Genomic DNA, 25,329 nt, shown 5'->3' on the forward strand with positions numbered 1-25,329 from the left:
TTAGACAACATCTAAATTTATGTACTATGAATCCCCCAAATATTTAACATACTTATATCAATTTCAGTTTTTTTGGTTATTGTTATTTTTTTATTATTATTATCTTATGCTGATCATATAGATTAACTTCAGTAATGTTTTGAATGAAGGACCATTAATTTTGATGTATTGTGTTAATACTTTTAAACACAAGGCCTGATCATTTGTTTCAAACCAGTGAACTTACCATAAGTGGTTGGGGGCCTGAACACTATAGATCCTTCGCCTTATCGCATGACGACGTCTAAATGCACGTCCAATAGGATCCACTTCCTGTAGACTTTGTCTGACCCTCCAACGTTGAACTCTTAAGCCACGAGATCTCAGACTTCCAAGAATGTATACTTCCCCTGCATTTGGAGTGTTCTGTAGGATATCCGTCACAAGGCCATTCAGTTCTTGATTTGAAATATCCACATAGCTTAATGGCTCAACTCCCAAAGTTTGTCTGTGTCTGTACAGGGTTCTTCGACTTATTCCAAAGCATGATGCAATTCTCTGCCATGTCATACCAATGGAAACAAAGTGAGAAATCTGTTCAGCAGATATAGTGTATCGTGGCCGACCTGGATGACCACTCAAGGTGGTTGGGGGTAACAATCTGTGGGTCACATAAGCAGATCTCTGTCTAGCATCATATTCATGTAGCAAGCTGCAAAAGCATCTATACAAGGATTGTAGTAGGTTGGTGGCAACCCTATTATTGGGATCATATCGAGATACAGCAGCAAGAAATTCTGATAGAGTTCGTGTATGATCATCTAGCTCTCTATAAAGCCGCTCTTGTCTGATATTGTCCGAATTTTCATTTTGGAGCGCCCCAATACATTGCAGAGCACAAGTAAAAAATCTTTCAACATCTTCTTCATTGGTTCTCACCTCAAAAAACAAAGAAAGTATGTAAAAAATGACAAGGATCTGATGTAATTTCATTGTAGATGAGGTACTGTCAGACACAGTCTTTCCAGATTATACGGGCAGCTAGCATAGCCAGGATGCCCCGACTTGTTGCAATAGGCTGCTACCCTACAACAATGTTTGGATAGTCACTGATGAAGGCAAAATATTTTTCAATTATACCTCTAACAGACTGTTGTCGACGTCACCGCGGTGTTAGCTGTGCATTAATGTGTTATTTGTTTTTCCTCACCTTCCTGTGCAGCTAAAATGCCTTCCTGTTCAATTGAAATCCTCTTGGTTTTCATTAGTGTGTGTGAGAGCGTTTCAGTAGTGTGTGTGAGAGCGTTTCAGTAGTTTGTGTGAGAGCGTTTCAGTAGTGTGTGTGAGAGGTAAAATTTCAGTAGTGTGTGTGAGAGCGTTTCAGTAGTGTGTGTGAGAGCGTTTCAGTTGTGTGTGTGAGAGGTAAAATTTCAGTAGTGTGTGTGAGAGCGTTTCAGTAGTGTGTGTGAGAGCGTTTCAGTAGTGTGTGTGAGAGGTAAAATTTCAGTAGTGTGTGTGAGAGCGTTTCAGTAGTGTGTGTGAGAGCATTTCAGTAGTGTGTGTGAGAGCGTTTCAGTAGTGTGTGTGAGAGCGTTTCAGTAGTGTGTGTGAGAGGTAAAATTTCAGTAGTGTGTGTGAGAGCGTTTCAGTAGTGTGTGTGAGAGCGTTTCAGTAGTGTGTGTGAGAGGTAAAATTTCAGTAGTGTGTGTGAGAGCGTTTCAGTAGTGTGTGTGAGAGCATTTCAGTAGTGTGTGTGAGAGCGTTTCAGTAATAATGTCCCTTACGGCACCTCATAAAAAAACCCCAACCCCCAAGGAAACAAAAGGAGCAAATAAAACCAAATACTATGGGATGGATAAGAGTTAAGGGGACATGGTTGTTGAAACATTATCTACCTTAAAGCCACCCTGCCAGCCCAGACAAGATTCCCAATCAAAGCCGTCACATAAGCCTGTGAGACTAAAAGTAGCAGCTAATCAAATCGATCCTTCATTTCCCTGCTGGGCTGCTGCTTCCAGAGCATGATGGATGCACACCTCGGTTTCATTAAAAAGCTGGTTCCTCCTTTTTCTCAACACAAAGGCAGAATAAATAGGAGCCAGAGCTGACTACAATACCTCAATCAGAACCCCTGTGTCATCAATAGTCATTCAAAATTAGGAAGAGCAGATGACAGCATGTGATACTGTTGTAAGACCTCAAGTACAGCTGTAGTGGGGCTTCAGAAATAGCCCCAGATTACATTTTTTTTTAAAAATTATGGTATATACTTCCTTCTGACATTTAAATACTCAAAGGTGAGAGTTTGAAAAAGAAATTTGAATCAATTTAAGAGATAAAACCAAACATAGCCATAAAACAGAACACATGAAACAGGAAAATAGTGCTGAAGTTATGCTCAAATATTGTCACCTTCCAATGCAAATCTTTGTTTTTAAAGATAGTACTGTTTCAGGTCAACATTGTGCATCTTTGCAACACATCTCTTTAAAATTGTTGTTTTGAAAGGCTAGTCTAAATCTGTTCTAAACAAAAACAATCAAAAACACATACAGAAAACAAACTCATGTAGCACTAATGTCTTAATGTCTAATCTCTGTTGATCATACAAACAGCAGTAACAACACTTTAATAAAGTCAGTTAAATGCGATCCAGGATCTGATGGCTTGGAGGTTCTTTTAGATCAATCTGCCGAATACATCGATTTATACCCAACATTGCTAATTATTTCAACTGTCACACACAAGGCTGAAACCAAAGGATCAAAATGGGTTACATAGACTTCCTATCATCAAGTTATCATTGACTTATTTAGTAGAGACCTTCATTGGGTCCGCCTTTGATCCAGTTTGGACTTTGGGGAAGTCACTTTTAAATGTGATGCAGACTGATCAGAGCAGGTGCTTATTTAATCACTAAAAAGAATTGAGTCTTTAAAGTCTTTCCTTTGATTGGTTGCTACAGCTTTAGAGAACTTTTTCATTTTAGGCCCTTTTCTTAACATGCCTTTATGTTTTTGAAATGCCTTTAAAAATAGCTCATATTAGAAACTGTTTCACTTATGTTTTTATTATCATGAACAATTACAATTATCTGAATTTCACATTTACATCTAATGCCAGAGCTGGGAGTACTCAATTCTAATCATTTTTAATATCAGCTGTGCATTTTTAAACTGGTTTCCTGCACATGAACATTCTTTGAACAAAAGCTTTTGAACAAAGGTTTTATCTATGTTTTCTATGCCTTGTTGTGGTAAAGTATTTTTATATTTATATTTGAATAAAATTTTCTAATTTTTGCTCTCTTTGCTGTGACAGTTGTCCCTGTGCTATCAAACATGGAACTAATTCTGACCATTTTTAAAGCACTGTATCAAAATTTAGAAATTTGCCACAATGGTTTCACTATCAAAAGTATTTTAGTATGTAATGCTAACACTACAGCACTGTAACTATATTTATCAGCCATACCTATAGTGTACACTTTACCTATACTAAAGATATAAAAAGTCTACGTGTAAAAATATAAGATTTCAAACACACTACTGAATAGAAACATTGTAGTTAAATATGTTTTCGCTCTTTATTCTGGTGATCGAGTTCCTAGATACAAGAAGTAAGCAAAGTGCTGCATAATCACAAATGTGTCAATACAGATGGACGGCTGTGGCCCAGGAGTTAGAAGTAGGGGTGTCTACCAGTCACAAAGTATTTGGTTTGATCCACAGTTACTCTGGTCTGCATACTAAGGAAATTCTGTCATCAGGAAATACTAATCCTTGAATTCCCCCTGATGTATTCATCAGCGTGTGACTGTATCCATGAAAGTTAGACAAGGTGCTTAGATAGAAAAAAGAAAAACACTTTTATGAACATGTATGTGATTGAGTGAATGAGGCTTGTAGTAAAAAGCACTCTGAGTGCTCATTTTCTAGTAGAAAAGTGCTATATAAGTACCAGTCCATTTACAGGTGTTCAGCATGGTGACACTTTTAAGCACTGACATATGGCCACTAAGGGCAGTAGTATATCCTTGCACCATATCAAGATACAATCAGTACCTGGCTTCAAAAACAGCATAAGCCCAAGTTTCCATATACACAACAAGCAGAACCTTAGACCAGATGGGCTACAGCATCAGAAGACCACTTTTGTCAGCTAAGAACACTAAACTAGAGATACAATTTGTATGGGTTAAGCAAAATGGACAATAAAAAATATTGCCTAGTCGGATGAGTCCTGAATTTTGCTACGACATTGAGATGGTAGAGGTGGAATTTGGTGGAAACAATATGAAATCATGAATCTGCCTTGCCTTGTATCAACAATTCGGACTGGGAGAGGTGGTCCACATTATATGTCCATCCATTTATGGCCACAGTGTACTTATCTTCTGATAGTTGCTTCCTGTAGGGTAATGACCCATGTTTCAAATGGCGTATTTAAGGTTAGAAAACATCTTTAATTAGATGTTTTGGTTGGTTTTTACTTAATTTCTGTCTACATGATTGCTTCTTCACCACTAACTGAAGCTTTTCCCATCGCTCCTGCTGCAGTCCTGTACATCGGAATGTTCATACCGATGTCTTCCTTATCTGTCTCTGATGGCAGCGTTTTGATTTCTGTACGGAGTCTGACTCTGTCCCTGAACTCTGCTTCGTCTGCCTCTCTTAGCTCCCTGTGGATTGTCCGCTCCATTTCAAACACATCATGACCTGAGCTCACCCGCAACCACTCAGGTATACACACTTCTCTCCAGACACACACATTAAACAAATGAACTGATAAACGCAGACCATCGTGTCACCTTTTTGAGTATGCATATTTGTATAAGATCAACTTGTTATTGTTTGTCGACACTGTCCTCGAGTCAGCATTTCATGTTATGGAAACACACTCACACACACCTAGGCAGCCTCTCTCACCTTCTGAGTGCTCTGCCTCTCTTAGTTAGGGCTGAAGAGGCTTTTTGTAGCCTTGAAATAAGAAGCTTTTCACAGTGTGCCTGACAGAGAGCACCCATGAGGGAGGTTGGATAGGTCTGGGCTGAGTACAAGGTGAGAGGGCTTCGGGCTGACATGCCCACAGTGTCCAATTGGATTAGACTCTGGATAAAAGTGTGGTGGAGGGGGTCACCAAGAGGTGAGCACACTGGCTCTGGGGACCACAGACTGATGCAAAATAAGCAAGATGTCACAACAAGGCCAACCATGGCATGTAGCCAAACATGAAGAGGCATGGATGGATTAAATGTACATTTTGAATTGATGAAAAGTGCTTTTTGCTCCACTAGGAGTGGTGAGTTTGAAGAAATTGGCTTATTTTGTCTTTCCCACCAACATTTTGCTCCCAAGAAAGAGCCCTCTGTAGCAGTTTGCCAATTTTTCATAGTATTTGCTATGAATATTTATTGTATCTAAAGGGTTCATTATCACACATGTTAAAGAGAGCTTGATAATGGAGATAATGGAGATAATCGATATCTCCATTATCAAGCTCTCTTTTTCACAAAACAGTCCAGTCTTCATGTCCTGTGGTGATTGGTGATTTCCTAGCGCTGAAGCCACCATACTGGATCAATCAGTGTCTATCTAATAACTTTTTTAGCTACATGCTAGAATCCCGATATCTTAAATCCAGAAAGGTAAGTGTTATGTCAAATAAAAATATCATATTTTTAGCTTTTAGGGAGGGTAAATGGACTGGTTCTTTTAAAGTGCTTTTCTACTTGACCACTCAAAATGCTTTATATAACATGTCTCATTCACACAATCACTTATTTCTATGTCTAAGTGCTTTTTAGCTACCATTCACACTCCAGTGAATGCATCAGGAGCAACTCAGGGTTTAGTGTCTTTTTTTTTTTTTTTTTTTTTTTTTTTCAGAATCAGAATGGGTTTATTGCCAGATGTTGAGGTTTACAACATTAGGAAATTGCTGCGGTGCTTCAGTGCAAACAATAAGAATTAAAGTGCTATGTAGAAAGAAAGATATGTGCATGAGATATACATGAGATATATACATGAGAATAAGAATTATGAGTGCTACGTAGAAAGATATATACATGAGTGCAGGTGGTGATCAGTGCCAGACATGAAATGATGCAGTGAAATGATGTCTTGCCCAAGGATACTCTGGCATTCAGACAGGAGCAGTCAGGGATTAAACCACCAACCTTCCAATTAGTAGATGACCTGCTCTTTCACCTGAATCAGTCATGTTTAATATTTAAGGAGGTAAAGTAGTGCTTCTTAACCCTCTCAAGGCAGGCGTTGCAGATTTGCAACAGTTAAAAGCTAACAACCTGATTACCCCACATACATATTTTATGAGATTTTTTTACTCAGAATTACCACTGCAGGTATTCTTTTGTGCATTAGCAACAAAAACTTAATTTGAGCCCGAGAGGGTTAAAGGAAGAACAAGGGTGTTCAATGTTTTTTTCCACAAGCCTTCTCTAACACCTTTAGGTAAAACTGCCACAGTTTTAAAAAACAAGGCTGGGAGCTTGTTAACAGTGCTTACTGCGTTTGCTATTGTCTACTAAACAAACTTGTAAGAATGTTAGCTTATCTTCTTCCTCTTCTTCTCAGAGCACAAAACTCACCTGCGGCAGGTGGGATAGGAGATGGATTTGGAGATGCAAAGATTTTACTGTACCAGAACATGGATTTGAGTGGCTGCATTTCACATCTATAACAGGTGAAACACTGTTCCTTTTGCAGCAGAATATATAATAAATGAATTTTGCCAAATTAGAAAGGGACAATTTATATAATATCAGATCATTAATGAGGATTAATCTGTCACTGTTTGCATTTTCACATTTGATCTACCCACATGGGTTGCTGTTTCAGCTCTACTGTCATCCATATGTTGACTTCACTGGATATTATATTCTTTTATCCTCCTTTTGTTTACCAACCAACCTCTAACCCACCCACCACCATCATCTCTACATTTAGTCATTGCATAGTTTAGTCTGGCTGTCAATGGTAAGAACTATGCTATAGGTAAAGGCCAGACGATTTAAAAAATATTAAAAAAGCATAGATTTATAGACCAAGGTGTAGAACTGAAGGTTTAATAGATTGCAGATGTAGTGAGGCAGAAGATGATGGTTTGACTCAGCGCACTTAAACAGACTTGAACTTTTGACTTGGGAAACATAATAACTGAAAATAAAGGTGGATAGTCAAGCGTTAATGCCCTCTAATACTGAGATTATGCCATTTTACATCCTGGTTATAAAACTGTTTTGCACTGCAGCTTTATTACTATACTACTTATTTCCTGGTGGTGATGCAGTTGTAGACAAATATCACTGTCCCCCACCCCCAACCAGGTGTCCATTGACTGTGCCCATTTTAAAATAAAAGACAAAAAAAGTGTGCAATTTTATTTTGTTCTGCTAGATCACACAGACCCAGGTTTAAAAGAACTTTAGCATATTACACAGAGGACAACAAGCTGCCAGAGCGTGGAGAGCTTCATTAATGCAGAGTAAAGAGCCAAGGGCTACAATAGCAAACACACAGAGAGACAGCATTTGTCATAATTATCTCCTTTTTTGTGCCATTTGAGCCAGCGTGCGGTAATTCATTATGGCTCTAGCTCTTCATACAGGGAAATGTTTGAAGAATAACGTCCGACATGAGGAGCTGTGATGGTCTGATGGGGGCAGAAAAAAGCTCATTACCATTATTATGTGTGCATACAAAGGTTAGACTGGTTATTGAGGTCCAGCAGCGGCCTTTTAAAAAAATCAAATAACAGAAAACGCATGTTTGTTCTGTCAGTTAACATATTATTCTGTAGTACATCATTTTTACTCCATTTGTGTAGCATAACTTGTTTTCACTAAACATTGTGTCAGAGCTGCTTTTGACCAACAACATTAAGGTAATGGTTGTCACATCTTAGTTTATTAGCGTGTTTGATCAGCTCTGATTGGTGTTGTCTTTGAAAGAATGATAGACAAATGTCATATTGAGTAGGAATATGTCCGACTGACTGAGTTTGATTATGTTTCCAAGTTTATTTACGAGTTTTATTTACTTTGTCTTAAACAAACTGCTGTTGTTTTGAAGTCCAACTTTCTGTCTCCTCTTTATTTTTTATGCCTTCACCTCTTTCCATGATTGTATGACAACTATAGGCTCTGCAACTACAGGATGTCCAGGCTGTATAAAATGATGAAAAGACAACATTTTTCTGATAACTACAAAATGAATTAGCTGACACAGGCAGATGGGGTAAGCTAGGGTAGAAAGGGCTTGAAATGAGCAAAAAACAGAATAAAAAAGAGTAAAAGTCACAGAGATAATGTAAAACCAAAATAGAAAAGTAGGATATTGGAAAATTTGTCACAGCAAGAATGCTTCAAGGACTGGAAGACAGCAGGGAATGACTGGGCAGTTTGTAGTGACACTGTCTCTCAATAGTTGTCTTGGCTCAGACCTCGGGCAGGATCTCTAACCCGGCACGCCAATGGGAAAAGCAACTTCAGCCAACAAGTCACCAGGAAGCCACCGCTATCCATTTCACAATTAAAATATGCTGAGGGGGAGCTGGGCTTTCCTCAGCCGGTGGGTCCGAATGCCTGCGCTCACATTCGTCTTCTAGTCGGCAGGGGGAGAGAAAGCATCAGGCTAAGAGGATTACCCCAAATCCTTGCTGATTTTTCTTTTTCTGTGGGTTAAAGAGGAGCCAAATGTCCAAACCGGCCGCCAAATGAGCATTATGCAATCTCTCTCTGATTGTCTGCGGTTTTGGGGCTTTTTGTTTCCCTGAAAGGCTTCTTGTTCTAAGATGAAATCCTAATGATACGGGGTAGGCAATAATGTGCTTCAGATCACCTCAGCCATGCAAATGAGTGCTTTCAGTGAAAATCTGGAGTTTCTTTAAAGTGAGTCCTCCGTGACATACAACAATCAATTCATTCATGTGGACATGCACTGTGTGGCCGCTTCTGGTGAAGCAGCAGAGCCCAGCCTCTTTCAGAGCAATCCCTGTCATCCACTTAGAAGTGAACAAGCTGTCCTCCCTCTTTATTTTGCCTTTCCTCTACTCTCTGAAGCATTAAGGATGCTGAGAGGGGAGAAGCATTAACCTTGATGTCTCTGAGTGCCTCTTTTTTTCTATGCAGGGCAAAAGGCAACCAGACAAGGAGAAATGTTCAAACCCAAACAAAAGCAGCATACAGTAAAACAACAATACTCTAAAATGACTGTTTTAGCACAGATAGTGTAACTGTTGCTTTTGCCTTGTGAGTCTGCACATCATAGAAAAAGGTATCTTTTTAAGGAGTCTTTACGAAAGTTGTGCATGTAGATCAAAGTGGAGATCTAAGCCTGCTGCATAGATAAAACAATTAAATGCCAGTACGGTCATGTAATGGCTGTGTGGTTTGCAGGAAAAAACAACCCCAAAACTAGGAAACGTGGTGCCAAACACAGTACCATGAGGGACTCCACGGCGACGAACAGAGGGAGACTCAGACAATAAATACACGCCAGGTGATGAAGGGAGAGGAGACAGGTGGGAACACAGCAGGAACAAATGATGAGACAAAAAAGTTAAAATGAATATAAAGCACACAAGACATGATACTATCAAAATAAAACAGGAACTAATTAACACAGAGACACAGACTCGAGTATCCGAACTGACAGATGGGACTAGGAGAGAACGGTTATCAAAGGAGCTTGCAAAGAAAAGCGTCTGGACTTCTTTAAGTTGCTTGAAGACGTTTCACCTCTCATCCGAGAAGCTTCTTCAGTTCTAAGGTCAAATGGTGGAGAGTCCCAGATATAAACCTAGTGGGAGTGACCCCCCACAGAGGGACAAAAGGACCCCCTGATGATCCTCTAATCGCCTGAGCCAAGGTGTGAAACTGGGCGTGGGTCCCAATCAGCCAGAGTTTCGGGTGAGTTCATTGTAAAACCTGGCCCCACCTTATCATGCGAATTCCTGAGGTCAGATGGCCCAGGATGTGAGTGGGCGTTAAGGCGTCTGGGAAGGGATCTCAAAACTGGATTATAGATGGCAGAGAGTTGGTGTCGTAAACCCCCGCCTCTGTTCAAAGATGGTCGCTCACAGTGGACATAGATGGCTTCTTTCACTCCTCTTTCAAACCATCTGTCCTCTCTGTCCAAAATGTGAACATTGGCATCCTCGAAAGAGTGTCCTTTATCCTTAAGATGCAGATGGACTGCAATGCAGTCTTGTCCTGTGGAGGTGGCTCTTCTGTGTTGTGCCATGCGCTTGTGAAGTGGCTGTTTGGTCTCTCCAATGTAGAGGTCTGAGCATTCCTCGCTGCACTGTACAGCATACACCACATTGTTAAGTCTGTGTTTTGGCGTTTTGTCTTTCGGGTGAACCAGTTTCTGTCTGAGCGAAAGACACCCGAAAGACAAAACGCCAAAACACAAACTTAACAATGTGGTGTATGCTGTACAGTGCAGCGAGGAATGCTCAGACCTCTACATTGGAGAGACCAAACAGCCACTTCACAAGCGCATGGCACAACACAGAAGAGCCACCTCCACAGGACAAGACTCAGCAGTCCATCTGCATCTTAAGGATAAAGGACACTCTTTCGAGGATGCCAATGTTCACATTTTGGACAGAGAGGACAGATGGTTTGAAAGAGGAGTGAAAGAAGCCATCTATGTCCACTGTGAGCGACCATCTTTGAACAGAGGCGGGGGTTTACGACACCAACTCTCTGCCATCTATAATCCAGTTTTGAGATCCCTTCCCAGACGCCTTAACGCCCACTCACATCCTGGGCCATCTGACCTCAGGAATTCGCATGATAAGGTGGGGCCAGGTTTCACAATGAACTCACCCGAAACTCTGGCTGATTGGGACCCACGCCCAGTTTCACACCTTGGCTCAGGCGATTAGAGGATCATCAGGGGGTCCTTTTGTCCCTCTGTGGGGGGTCACTCCCACTAGGTTTATATCTGGGACTCTCCACCATTTGACCTCAGAACTGAAGAAGCTTCTCGGATGAGAGGTGAAACGTCTTCAAGTAACTTAAAGAAGTCCAGACGCTTTTCTTTGCAAGCTCCTTTGACTACGATGACCTGGATGACTGAGAACCTTCACAGACATATTGCCGAGAGAACGGTTAGATGTTATATAATTTCAGAGACTTTGCAAAAGAAGCACACTAAATTAGAAAGAATCATTGACACATTTTATTTCAATCTGTTGTGTGCTCTTGCAGCTTTTAATCTGCTTGTTTCTGCTTTCCAAGCTAGCAGCAGCGCTCTCTTCTTTCTTGGCGCTAGCTTGATGGCAGCTTTTCTGTTAAATGGCGTAGCTATTCTTTGCACCTTGTCTCACATGTCTAGAGTTTGTAGCTTGCCTACTAAGTCACATCATTTTGGTGCTGTGTTTTAGCTGTCTAAACAAAACACTGCATATAATCAGTGCTTCATGCTCGTTTCATGTTCGTTTAGCCAAATATTTTTTTAGCATCTGCCTTATTCATCACAGAGATGCAGTCTTCCTGCAGTCTATTTTTTTCTTAATTTGCTTTGTTATAGTTTAATAATGGTTTACATTCCTCCTGTGTCAAGCATCTTGAGCCGCAAAAGCATCTTGCGCAAACAAAACTAATCAGGATTTTGATAGACAGACTTTTCTATCAATATTGCTTTTTAAAATGATTAATGTGAATTATTTTAGCCTTGATAATAATGCTAGAAAAATAGAGATGGCAGATAGAGATTGCATATATTGATGATATATATTTAATGGAGCAAGAGTCTTCAGTAGGGACAAAGAAGTAAAGATTTGCTGTAGTTGCATATTTAACAGAAGCGTTAATAGCATATTTAAGCTTCTTACACTGTATAGTAATCACTTTTTTGTAATGTTACCATCAAAAACTGTTTTATTCAGACTTAGAAGGAAATAAATGAGTAGTGCCTGAACTGTAACGCTCTCATATCAGAGTTATCCTGCTCCTGAATATGTAAATATAGTTGTTGTTTTGTTTTTTTCATTTTAAAACAAGTACAAGGTAAGATAATTTCACTTGATCCCAATGCAAACAACTATGTTTCTAGTTCAAATATTCTTCCTTTCACCAGTTTCTTAACCAGCTGGCTTGGTGCTAATTGAGTAATATGCATATTCAAGATGTTCCTTTAGCACAAATCCTTTGATACTAAATGAAGTGTAAGATACACAGAGAAAAAGATTTGAGATTTATTTTAAAAAACATGCATTCATAATGGAACATTTTCTCTGCAGAAAAATATAAAAAGTCAGTGTAATTTTACAAATGCAGTTTGACCCGTAGTGCGGTAGGTCCACTGGATATTAAATTGTCTAAATGGCTCCCGATCAACACAAGTGTCTCTGATGTGGAGATTTCTCTCGTTGAAAAGCCTCTCTATCGGTTTAGTCAGTTCATTTTTAATGTTTTTTGGGGGAGAGCTGCTGATGGACAAAGAAAATAGCCTAATGCACCAGATATGCTGACATCAAGCAGTTACACAGACAGGCTGAGCATTACCCTGCAATACGGATGTAACAGAAATGATGATAATGACCTTTGTACAATAGTTGTCATTCATAATCACAACAATCCTGGTGAAACTCAATAACAGATAAACTTAATGGAGTGATCCGCTGTTATCATGGAAGGAACTTTAATCATAATATAGTAGATGAAAAGCATGATCATAGGCTAAAAGACAAAGATCAGGAGCGCTATATGTATAATATTAATCCTGTGTTAATTTCAGAAAAATGAATGAAAAAGAAAAAATGATAGAAGATAGTATTATTGCTAAAACTTTCTCACTATCTGCTACCACACACACACACAACAGACCAGCCATGAAGCATACAAAATGCATATATATATATACACATATATACATAATTTCACAAATACAGAAAAAATCCACCATGCTTAAAGCAGCCTACACATACTGTGCATACACTTGCCTCTACATGTGTAGGCAAAGATATTTATACCGGCAAGCTACTTGTGCATTATGTGTCCATTATGTGCATTTTCACACTCCACATAATGTACATGTTATGTAGATTAGGATAATGAGATAAACACGCCCACACAGTTTATCACTGCATACAGAACACTATAGCACACGTACTTCTAAATATGCAGAATACAGACACGTACAGCTAGATACTGCTACCACAGAATCTGATTTGAGGAGGTTCTTATTTCACTGTGTGTTATACTTGTATAACTATGCATGTGACAAATAAAGAACCTTCTGAATCAGGTGTGACTTTTTCTCTGCTCTTTTTGCAGCTTTCAAAGGTAAGCGCATCAAAGTGGACTTCAGTTAAAGTAATTGTTTCTTCTGTCAGAATTATGAGCATGTCTCTACAGTTGGGGTGAAAAGAAAGCAAAGCCATATGGAACAGGTCCAACTTTACTGACCCATAATGACCTCAAATTTACAAGCCCCCTCTGTAGAATACTAACAGTGTCTTAAGAGTATAACTCTGACATTTTCCATTTTGTTACTGTCAACAAAATCCGAGAAATAATTTTGCAGACTCTGTCACCTGCAGTTTGAAACCTTTTCGTTTCTACTTAAGAAAAAATAGAATCTCATGGGAAAAGGTCAATAAGTGTTCCAGGTATAAATAATATTATAAATAATTCCCCAAGAGTTTGTTTTTTTGTTTTTTTGAAAAATAAGAAAAGAGTGCATTTGAGCTGATTTTCACTTTATTTTCCTTTGCTTGACGTGTGTTTTTTTGTTTGTTTGTTTGATTGATTTTAATAGCGTGTACTTGATGCTTAGTTCAAGTTGAGGCTCCAAAAAGTGCTTGGTCTGGAAAAAATTGATATTATATATTGATTGAGTTAAACTATTCCATGCCCCTGCTGCCCTCTGTATAAATGGTATGCCATGGGACCATCGCAAGCATCCATTTCTGACTAGTAGTGAGGGAGCTCAGTCTCTTTTGCCATATCAGGTGTCACAGCACTGACACCAAAGGACGTCTTGCAAGTATCTCTGAAGACGAGCAGTTTTGACAGAATGGTACTATTTGACCCTCCGAGAATGAGATATCTTCATTCCAGAACATGATTCCTCTTGAAGCACTAAGCAGAAAGGACACAAATTCAATAATGCCTTAATATAATGTATGGGGATCAATGGACCCTTGTCCTTGAACATAGACCCATCTAAGACATGGAAACATTTTGTGAGGTCTTATATAACATCACATAAATCTGTCTTAAGTGCCATCCTATCTGACTGCTAGCTATTCTTAAAAGTTAAAACTTACTGATGGTGCCAGTGGTAAAACACAGGCCTTAATCCAGCTAATAAACATATATATTGGGATTTATACAGCAGGTAAAAACTGTATCGTTAGCAGGCATCATAATTGGCTTATCATTTGTCAGAGGCTAATTAATGCACTCTGATAATTTAGTCACACAAGCCTTTATCTTCTGTTTGGTATTCAGCCATCTAATGCAGTGTTATTCCCCTTGAAAGCCCACTTCATCTATCTCATCTCCCACAAACTGTCATTGGCTTATAAATGCAGGTTGAGATATGCAAAAAATGCGGAGGTGAGTCATACTTTGAGACACACTTTCAGTGAAAGCAATAAATATCAGTTCTTTAGGTTATGCAACATATTCTTAAAAAAAATATGTGATATGTAATACCTGATAAAAAGGCAGGTGTCCATTTTTGTTCATTTGTGAGTATAAGTCATGCACATTTAATTACCATGTTAGTTCACCTCACACCTCAGAAGACTGCCGCACAATGCACTAATGAGACCAAATATTATAACTAGCCATAATAATGTGGCTCACACATTTATCCATTTTTCTCACATCTAGTTTGTTATTAAAAAGAAGTCATTGTTCACTTGCTGTGCCTGCTGATTTTTTTGCTTTTACAGACATTTAAACTAAATTGCAGAGAAGCTTTCTTTTGTGAGCCAGGATCTTTTTTGATACTTTTCTTGATCACACATTAAAGACACCAGCATGAATTTTGTGTCTGACTGGTAACTACAGTACTAGCATGTGTTTTACAAATGGAAGGCATTGTCAGAGTAGAGTACTAGGGAAATGCAGAGATTAACATGACTAAAACAGACAATTCAAAGGTACTTGGTTAATTTGTCAAGCCATCTCTCAAACCCCAGACCACTCTGCGGTACAACTTTTAAAATGCTTGACATGAATGCTTGATATGACATGAATTCCAGGAACATGATTCCTGGAATTCATGTCATCTCAAGTCTCGGTTTTCTCATGTTTATGTTTAACGTTTGTATGTAGAGTTTTCCAAGTCTAGCTTGGCTAGCCATCCAGTTTAGGTTATAATTTAGTTTTCGCCACTGCCATTTTGTTTCTCCGTTTTTCTAACAGCCAGAATAAAAGGCTCGCTTTTTGTTTAACTTCAGTTCTGTCCCTTATGATTTCTGCTTTTGGATCTGCTCCTCATAAACATCGGCCATCCTGGTCGTGACAAAATTAAACTCAAAGAGTCATGCTGACTGATTTCATCTATTAACTACAGCAGCATCTCTTTATTATGCAGAAAAACTGTGTTGTTAAAAAAGGACTTCTTTTTCCTTATGCTTATTCCATGTGTAGTTAAACCTTTTCTTACACTAACAGAAAGAGGGGTTTTGCTGGTCCAGTTAAGGTCAGAGTTGGCTGTATGTGGCCCACAGTATAAAATGAACTTGACATTCTTGATCTAGATCCTCATCAAGTAGATGAAGATTGGGCATGTATTGTTGTTTTCAAATTAGTTAGGCTTTGTACTTGGCTTTTCTACTCATTACGGTAATATTTAAAACATTTTAATATCATTGTCATTATTGTCACAGTTTTACTTACTTACTAATTAGTATTAAGTGCAACCCACCAAAAATGTCTGATCATAGGATAACTTTACAAAGTGAGAAACAGTTTTTCAGTATAACGTACCACTTCTGTGTAATCACAACAGAAGGAGATGAAATAAACTAGTGAAATATAGTAAAATGTTAATGATTAGTTCAAAATATGTGTTTATTTTCTTTTCTATATCTAATGTAAAAACTTTAAAAAAAATGGAAGCATATGGAATTACTCTAGAATGACCAAATGTGGAAAATCTAACATACATGTATATCATTGAAACTGTAACAGTAACTGTAACAGTGGCTAACAGTGGTATGCCCATTCATATGAACACATGCTATATTGCTAAAAGACACTTAGGTGCATAAAAGCATAACTCTGCAAACTAGTATGTCACAAAACTAGTATGTCTGTTTTGTGACAATTGGAAAAATTTGCTATTAAGAGGAGTATTTTCTGCAAAGTGTCGTGGTCGGCATAAGAACAGAAGGGAAAATCACAGTGGGAGGATGAGGAGACCATCTCACGCCGTAAGCTGGGCCAAATGCAGCTTTAATTAAAACACCATTTAACCATTCAAAACTCTTCCCCCGCTTGGGTGCCAATGAGAAAAGCTGCTAAGAAGCTCCAGCTAGATTAAAAGCTCACTCCCTTCAGTGCAAAATCTTGTTAAGTTATCTTAGTCATTTTATGTAAGGTAGTGTGCTTTTTTTCCTCCCTGGTGAGCTTTTCACATTCTCAGGGTATGAGTCAAAGTCATGTGGTTTAATTTGCCCAGGAAAAACGGCAGGTGAGGTGAATGAACGTAAGCAGCAATCATAAGTCGCTTAGATTGTCTGGCCAAAAGAAGAATAAAAAACATGGCCCAGCAGTCAAATATAATTAAATCTCTTGTCAGATGCAATTTTGATTTCGCACTCTGTATTTACACAGCTGACGGCATTTAAATGAAAGTATTAAACATGGTATGCCGGAGCACTGCTGATGTTGTTGTTGTTGTTTTTCAGAGTTACTGTAGTAGTCATGGTGACAGCAATGACCAGGCACTACTACTACTACAAAGACAGCGGAGAGTGTTTGTAAAGGGGGTGGCAGCTATCAACTCAGGCTCCTGGGAAACAAAGTCTGTGTAGTCAGCGTTTGGCTAATTTCAGCCTCTGGTCCAGTCAGCCACCCTCTCCAGGCGCTATGCCCAGACCTCACAGCCTGTAGTGTGTATCTGAGTAGAGTGGGAGGATGCTGGCAACTTGAGCAGCCATCTTGAATACAGGCCATATACTGTATGTGTTCGTGTTTTATTGAGTCTTGCTTAGCTTTTCACCCTGCTTTCAAATCCAGCTATATGGTAGCATGTGTGAGCATGGCAGAGTGTGTGTGTCAAGGAGACTGACAAGTGGGCCCCAAGGGGTCAGTAGGAGGAGAAGGAAAGCATCTCTGACCACACTGCCCTCCTCCTGCCACTATCAAAGCCCTCATGCACCAGACCGGTCTCTTCGCCGCCCTCACACCTCTCTGAGCATTTTTTTTTTAACTTTTTCACTCAATAATTCTTTCTCTCTATGCCAAAGCCTTGGGTTTTGAGCTTCTCACTTTATAATTCAATATCGAAGCACACTTCCTGCAGAATCCCAAGTTGCACAAGGTACGTTAAGTAAAACTCCATCTCCAAGCTGCAGATATTCTAAAAAAGCATTTTGCTACTCAGATGTATTCAGCTACTGTTATGTAGAATTAATTAAAGGTTTTATCAGTGCCACGGCTCTCTTAGTTTTAAAGTTCACTGCACAAGGATTACATTTTTTCTTATTTTACAATTAATGTCACAGAATCGACTGCATAATATACCATATATTAAATGTAGAAGGCAGTGAATATACATTAAAATAATAACACAAACTGCAAAACCTTAAAAGGTCAATATACAGACCATTATGTATTCACTAGAATCAAATACCGCTAAAAGAGGTTACCTGTCGTAAGGTTTTGAAACAAAAGGTTTTTGAGGTCTAAGTCATAGGTACTGGTGCTAATCCCAGCTCTATATTTTGCAGACATATGAAAAATGTGAGTACTTTTTAATGTGTGTTGTCAGAATGACTATTTCCTTTATTCAACTGCCACGACTTGTGAGAAAATTTGAATAAAAACCAAAAATCACATATTCTGCTTGCCTAGGATTAGAGTTAGGGTTAGGGTGAGAGCTAAGGCTGAGGCTGGGGTTCCCACCAATGATGACTTACTCCTTAGAGAGTTAAAGCAGGATGTGAGTTTGTGAGAATATATACTGTCTTTCTTTAAAATATGATTTTTGAATATCCATGGAGTGCAGTGAGCTGCCTTTAATTCAGTACATTCACAGCTGTCAATACTACATGCTTATAAGTAGGCATGGGAATTGATAAGAATTTAGCTATTGATTTGATTCTTTATCGATTCTCCTTTGGTTCCCATTGGCTTTGCTTTGAGAGTCACCACCGTTTGCATAAATCCAAAGACTTTGCATTTGTGCAAATTAACTGCATGCTGTGTGGTCACATGTTTGTGCATGTTGGCGGTATTTCCGTTCCCTTCTCTTGTGATCAGTGCTGGGGTCATTACTGAACAAAAGTAATTATTAGACATATTACTTTTCTTTAAAATAATGCAGTACGCTACTTAATTACTCCCAGGAGAACACATTTTTACACTACTGGTTACATTACATTTATGTGTTTCTCTGCAAAATGGCCTCATAATTACAATTTCACAATACAAACCTGAGGTTACGGTCTCACACACCAACACGAATCTCTATTCTCTATTCTTATATTTTACACCACCGTTGCTTGTGAAGCTTGCACACAAGAATTTCACTCACAGGTGTTGTACCAGTGAACCAGCAATGTGATGTGACAATAAAAGTGATTTGATTTCTACGTTAGAAACATGAACAGGTAGAAACGGAGGCTGCAACCTGACTGCTCATCGATTTGCTACCACTTGCCTAGCTTAGCATGATGCTGTCTGTGCAGCTGCTTGCACAGACAGCATTATGCTGCTTGTTTTAGCAGCATAATACAGTTGTTTCTGCTCTGGATAAGCTAATCACGCTATGATCCTTCCCTATGATCCTTCCTACTTCGCACTCTAGTCCTTTTTGTGCAATAAAAATAAAACCAATGTCCATACCCACTGGGAACCGGTTCTTCTTTCCCATCAGTACTTATAATGTTATTTAACTATATTACATTTTCTTTAATTTATTTATAACCTTTGTATAACATTTCTGTGTTTTTACTTCCTTCAATTTGTCCCTTATATTAAGTTCATTTTAGCTTGTAATACCCATTCTGGGTTAGGATTGTGTTTATTTAGTCTGTGTTGTCCCTATTTTTTATGTTTTTCATCACAACTCACTCAGCTTCCCGAGCTGTCTTCTCCTGTTTGCTTTAGACTCACCAGCCTTTACTAGCCTTTAAGACACTTTACTACTGGTGTTGGCCAGAGGGGCCAATGGCGCGTTATGGCAGCCTCGCTTCTGTCAGTCTGCCCCAGGGCAGCTTGGCAAGTCTTGGCAGGGCAGCTGTGGCTACAACTGTAGCTTGCTTCCACCAGCGTGTGAATGAATAGTGGCCTTGAAAAGCGCTATATAAATCCAATCTATTATTATTTAATTTCGATCTGTATGTGTGTGTTTTTTTAATTACATTTTTCCGAATAAAACGGTGGGAAAAGGGAACAGAAAAAGGATCCAAGAGATCCAAGCCTTTTAAAATTAACAAAAAGGGATAATTTTACACTTTTTATTTCAAATGTACCTAAACACCTTAATTACATCCAAAGAGACACATAGAGAAAATCAGAATAAAAAAACAAGTATAAGACTGATGAAGCATGATGAGATTCATCACATCGTAAAGTATCCTGCTGGTCATTTCAGCACCCTAACAGCCCTTACAAAGTTCTGTACCAATAGTAACACCCCACATTTGTTTCCACTGATTGCTCTCTCTTCCACTCTGTTCCTGGCCAAATGTAAAATTGGCCGCCAATCTGTTAATCTCTGAAGCCAGCTATGGATCTCACATAGAAGGCCCACTGCCTCAAAGTGTTCATGGGTAAATGAAACTTTTGTCCCTCTGTCCTCCACCTTCAACCGGCCCTCATCAGCAGGTCTTTACCTAAAAAGAACACGTGACTGTTATGGCCCTTGCCAGATTACTTAGTGGATCAGCCCCCTTTGCTTGGACACATTCCTGTATCCTTTCGCCTGCTCAGAAGCTCTGGATCAGAACTATCCACAGAGTTTAGGGAAGGTTTTACAGCTGCACTGTCTAACCAAATGCCACCTCTTTGGCACAGACAAATGTTGGCTCAGATTACGTAATAATGCTTTTCCCCTGAAGCACTTTCACAGAGAGATGCCCAGCATGCTAACTGTCTTCGGGAACAGAAGCTACATTTACTGCTCCAAGAACCTCAGAGCATGTTCCAAGGGCCCGAGCTGACTTGCTGTAAAACTTTACAGACATTTTAAAAACCTTCTGTACAGTTCGAATCCAATGGCAAGTTGTAACTTTGAATAGCAAAACATTTTTCACAAAAAAAACCTGAATTAAACTACAGAACAAATAAACTTTATTTTGCTACCTCCAATTAGCCAAAAAACCCAAAACAAAACTGTTATTGCAGATTTTAAGTTTTTAATTATGAAGTTGAAAAGGAAAACGAGCCGACATCTAGCTAGGGATTAGAATTGATTATAATTTTGTAATTCTTAGTCCATTTTCAACATCACATGAATTCTTATCGGGTTCTCATTGGATCCACTTTGAGACTCACCACCATTAATTGCATGCTGGTATTTTAATCTGATATTTTGCCTCTTAGTTGTAATCAATGTTGGGGACATTATTACAAAACAATTAATACATTACACATATTACACACAGAACACTGTCCGTAAAACCAATTCAGTATGTTACTTAATTACACCCAGAAGAAGAGCAAAGCTGTTTGTTTTACTCCTCGTTATATTACTTTTGCATTTCTGTGGAAGATGGGCTGAAAAGCATTGTCTCATAATTACCATCTCGCAATATAACCCTATATGCTACAGTCCCACACACCAACACAAATCCATATCGCACACATACACGCACTTTCTTAGCATTTAAGTAGGAGCACAAAGCCCACACAGAGAGACTTCAGGGTGAAGAAAAGGTAGAAGTTAATTTGTTACCTGTTGAAGTTCAGGGTCTGAATGCTGGGCTGGGATCAGGATTCACTCAGCTGTAGCATCATTCTGGGTCCTTGGCTAGCTTAGCGTTAGCATGCTGTTTGTGCAGATGTGTGCAATGAGCCACACAGGGTTGCGCTAGAACAGAGGTTCGCAAAGTGTGGAAAAAAGAAAAAAGAGTGCTTGGACACTGCTAGCATAATGGACAGGTTTTTGACAGGGCTCCCCCACGAAAGCCAAATATGGTTCCAAACCAACTCCCTTCCAAGCCAAAGACTAGAAAATATGATGAAGCATATCTTCCCTTTGGCTCCACCTGCACAGGTGCCACGGCAGGTATCTGCGCAACAGAATTAGTTTCCCCTGCATAGGGAGCACGCGCTGGGCTCTCCAAATCACGGACAAACAGCATCCCACATTCTTGATTTTTAGTTCACAAACACTTGTTGTAATGACTAACTACTCCTGACATTTTGGAGATGTTAGCTCTTTATACAGTAAAGTTACCGTGGGATACAAATAACATCAGGCTGATCCTGCCACAATTTGTTCCCCCTCCGTATTCCTCATCCACACGTACACGCAAAAACTGAGTTTTAAAAAACCCTCCGTGTGTGAAAGAAATCGCAATGGAGTTTGAAAACAAAATATGGGTGTTCGTGGTTGGAGGATGTATTTGTGCGGGGGGGGGGGCATTTTTCTTGTAAAACAAACGTGGGCCCAGCAAAAAAAGTTGGGAACCACTGTGCTAGAAGCTTAATATCGTTGTTTCTGCCTGGATGTCGTTTTCACTTTACTTTCACACTCTAGTCCTTTTTGTGCCATAGAAATAAAAGTAATGTCCATATCCAGCTGAAGTATGTCACACTATTTTCCTCCTGAAATCAGCTGATTGTAGCAAGTGCAAGAACCATGAGTGGATGATAGGCCGGCAGACTAACAATTATGAACTGAAGTCTCGACACTAGTGAGTAAGTTGCTGGTTGTTCTCATCTGCAGTTAATACCAAATTGATAGTTTTTGTAGAACTTTTATACAAGCTATGGCAATCAGTCAATCAATCAAGGCTTTATTCCCCACATGCAGGTTGCCCTGCAGTGATGCAAGCAGTGCTGTGGTGACTAAATCAAAACAATGAACTAAAAAACAACACAAGCTTTATTTTTCTTTATTTGTACTAAAGCTTGTACGAAAAGGATACAAGAATAAAGCAAAAATACCCGAGATTCTAGCACCAGCTTTGCTGATTTAGTCTCCATATGTAAAAAGGAGTCACACTTATTTAATCCCACCCCTGGTCCATAAGTCATCATGTATTACTTATCCAGCTTACTTATAAATATAAACATGGACAACAATAACAATATTATCATATTCTTACAACTCCATGTTTTTACCTCAAAACATGAATAAATAAATACATTTTTAAACATTGTTTCCATGTGAATTTAATTTGCTATTTTCATATAACATTCGTTTTGTTCAATTTTAATGATAATTTGTTTTTATTAAGCCAAATTTTCAATTTCAATTCAACTATTCATTTGTGTAGTCATCTCTTCCAGTATATGTCTCAGCAGAGCAGAAAATATTACACAGTGTCAGTTTTAATACTGTTAACACGTATGTCGAGTTGATGTTATTTTCATTTTTTTTTTAATTAATACATAATGATCTATTGGATCAAACAGTCTACCACATTTTCTTTTTGTTGTTGTTGTTTGTTTTTATCTATTGAGTTTGTGATGTAATCTATTGAGTCTAATAATGATAATAGTGATTTAGAGTCAATCCTTTACTTACTGGCATACTTTTGCAAAACAGGTTTTCAAGGGTTTTTGAAAACTAAAGTATTAAAGAAACATGCTTGTAGTTTGTAAAGTGGTGTCTGTTGCCAGATTTGAGCTGTGGTATAATTTTTACTGTTTTCATTTTGTCAGGAAATACATAGGCTTGAAATAATAGATTAAAAATGTTTGTAAAGGTTTTTTTTAATGCCCTAAGTGACCTTTTTTAAGCATAGACATACAAATATCATTACAATTTTAAGATTTCTTATTATCAGATTTGAAAATTTCCTTTTCATTCATAGCCACACGGAACACAGAGAAAACATTTCTACCTATCAAAGTATCCAGATTTCCCTCTGTTAGCCCAGGATCAGTGATTTTTCTTGCTAAATTTGGTCAACAACAAGAAAGAATTATTTTAAGCTGTTGGCCACAACATCCATTTTATATTCCTCTTTGTCACTGTCAAGCAATTTGAAGGAAGTCAAGCGACTTTTTAATTTCCTTAACTTCCTCAGCCATCATTGGTTTTCACAGGTGAGTACCTTAGTCAGCTGATAACCGGCCAGCTATAAGTTCCAGCAGCTGTTAGTTTAGCAACTTGTTCGCTAGTTAGCAAATAGCTCTGAAATGGACAAGCGGAAGCGCGTGGATGGTTGGAACAGAAAAAGCTTTGATCAGTGGTTGTTGATCAATGGTCATGAGAATTTGCATATTGATGATCAAGGAACTGACCTCCCAGCTCATTGTTCCTTCAGTGAGCTGGTTTCAGTCATTATGCAAATGTACTGTTTATAAGATTGGCGAAACCTGCAGTCAGCTGAGACTGAAGAAGTCACTTGGATGAGTGATGAAATGTTTCTCTCACTGAAAACGCTACGTCCAGATGAACAGAATCAAACACTTGAAACACTTCCTTTATTTGAATAAATCAGGTGCCCTCTGAAGATGTTATGTAATTTCTTGACTCAGCACTCTTCTCATACTTCACAGAACCACCATTCAACATTTCACTTCATCATGCATGCTTAGAAAAAGTGCCTAACCCTCCTGCCTGCATCCTCGGTCAGGCCCGCAACTTCACATCAGAAGCTCATACAATGGTTGCAGTGCGCATATCTTAACAACATCATTAAGGCAGTAATGTCCATTGTTTTATGGTAATTATCCGTGCCTTGTTATTGAAAGGCTCATTGTTCTGATGATGGCCAGGTCATAAATAAACTTTATGAAGAGCTCTGTGTGACCACTAAACTGCTACTGATGATGGAGAGATGGGGAATGCCAAGGCTATTCAGATAAAAGAGTTCGCCCACTCTGGTGTGACAGTGTGTGTGTGTGTGTGTGTGTGTGTGTGCCTGGTGAAAGAATTCCACCTCCTGTGGAATGTCAGGCTTTGTGAGGACACAGTCTTCAACTTCTCTTCTTTGTTCTCAGCTTCAGCTTTAGAGATTTGTTACAGGTGCCCAGGGTCCACTGCCTTCTGTACATAAATTGATGCTCTTATGATTCCAGAGAAAATAATTAGGACAAAAGGATATTAATACTGATTATTTATTACTTTATTTATTACTTAGAGTATGTTGTGGTTATAGTGAAAATTTACAACTTCTCTTAAAACAAACCCCAAACCTGAAGTCAGTATTAAGATAAGGCTTAGGAGGGTGCTAGCTTAAGTTTCTCGGCCAGGTTGGAAGCTTTTGTTTTGTACTGTGTTTTGTTTTGCTGACTTTAATTTCATTTTTATTTTTTGTCTTTGGTTTAGAAACCTAAAACAGCTAAGTTAAACTTATTGATTCAAATTAGGAAAAGATCGGGGTATGGGTTACAATATGTCTCTGTACAGTTATAACCCTGCATGTTGAAAACTGACTTTTTTAGCTAGCTAGTGTATTTAAATGTCCTCAATAACCATCTCTATATTTAAGAGGTTCTGAGGTAGAGCCTGCTGTTGCCATAACCTGGTGTATCACAACAATAATAAAAGCCATCTTGTGTGTCTCTCTGAGATGCTGACAGCACTGTTGCACCAGCAGTATTGGATGCTCTGGTACTGAGAATAGGCTGTTGTTTTACCGAGCATTCCTGTTGGTATTAAAACAATTTGATTAACTCCTAATTGCTAAGCTAAAAGGACAGGCTTGAAGCAGGTATTAAATGAACACTCTGAGAGGTGGAGATATGCACTGGAGAAGAGAAATGAAGTCAGTAAGTTTGTCAATGAGAGGGAAGCATGTGGAAAGGTGAACATGGAGTGAGTAGAGCTAGTGAAGGTAGATGAGTTTAAATACTTGGGTTAAAACATCCAAAACTATGGAGAGTGCACAAGAGAGGAGTGCAGGCAGGGTGGAGTGGATTGAGGTGAACATCAGGGGTGAATTGTGAGAGAAGGATACCAGCAGGAGTGAAAAGGACATTTACAAGATGGTACTGAGACCTGCCATGAT

At 38.8% G+C, this 25,329-nt stretch overlaps 1 protein-coding gene across 6 annotated transcripts in view; it reads right to left on the reverse strand.

The window, feature by feature from the left end:
* The window catches only part of sorcs2 (sortilin-related VPS10 domain containing receptor 2), a 406,325-nt gene that overhangs the window by 282,746 nt on the left and 98,250 nt on the right, over positions 1 to 25,329 (reverse strand). The window contains exon 1 of one of the 6 annotated variants that reach the window (XM_080876807.1): positions 21,096 to 21,327. The exons of the other annotated variants lie outside the window; for them this stretch is intronic. The gene's annotated coding sequence lies outside the window, so the exon portion shown is untranslated. Of the gene's footprint in view, positions 1 to 21,095; positions 21,328 to 25,329 lie in introns of those variants that run through there. 6 annotated transcript variants of the gene reach the window in all.

Source organism: Rhamphochromis sp. 'chilingali' (assembly GCF_963969265.1).
Source record: "Rhamphochromis sp. 'chilingali' genome assembly, chromosome: 1".
In the NCBI taxonomy this organism is placed as follows: domain Eukaryota; kingdom Metazoa; phylum Chordata; class Actinopteri; order Cichliformes; family Cichlidae; genus Rhamphochromis; species Rhamphochromis sp. 'chilingali'.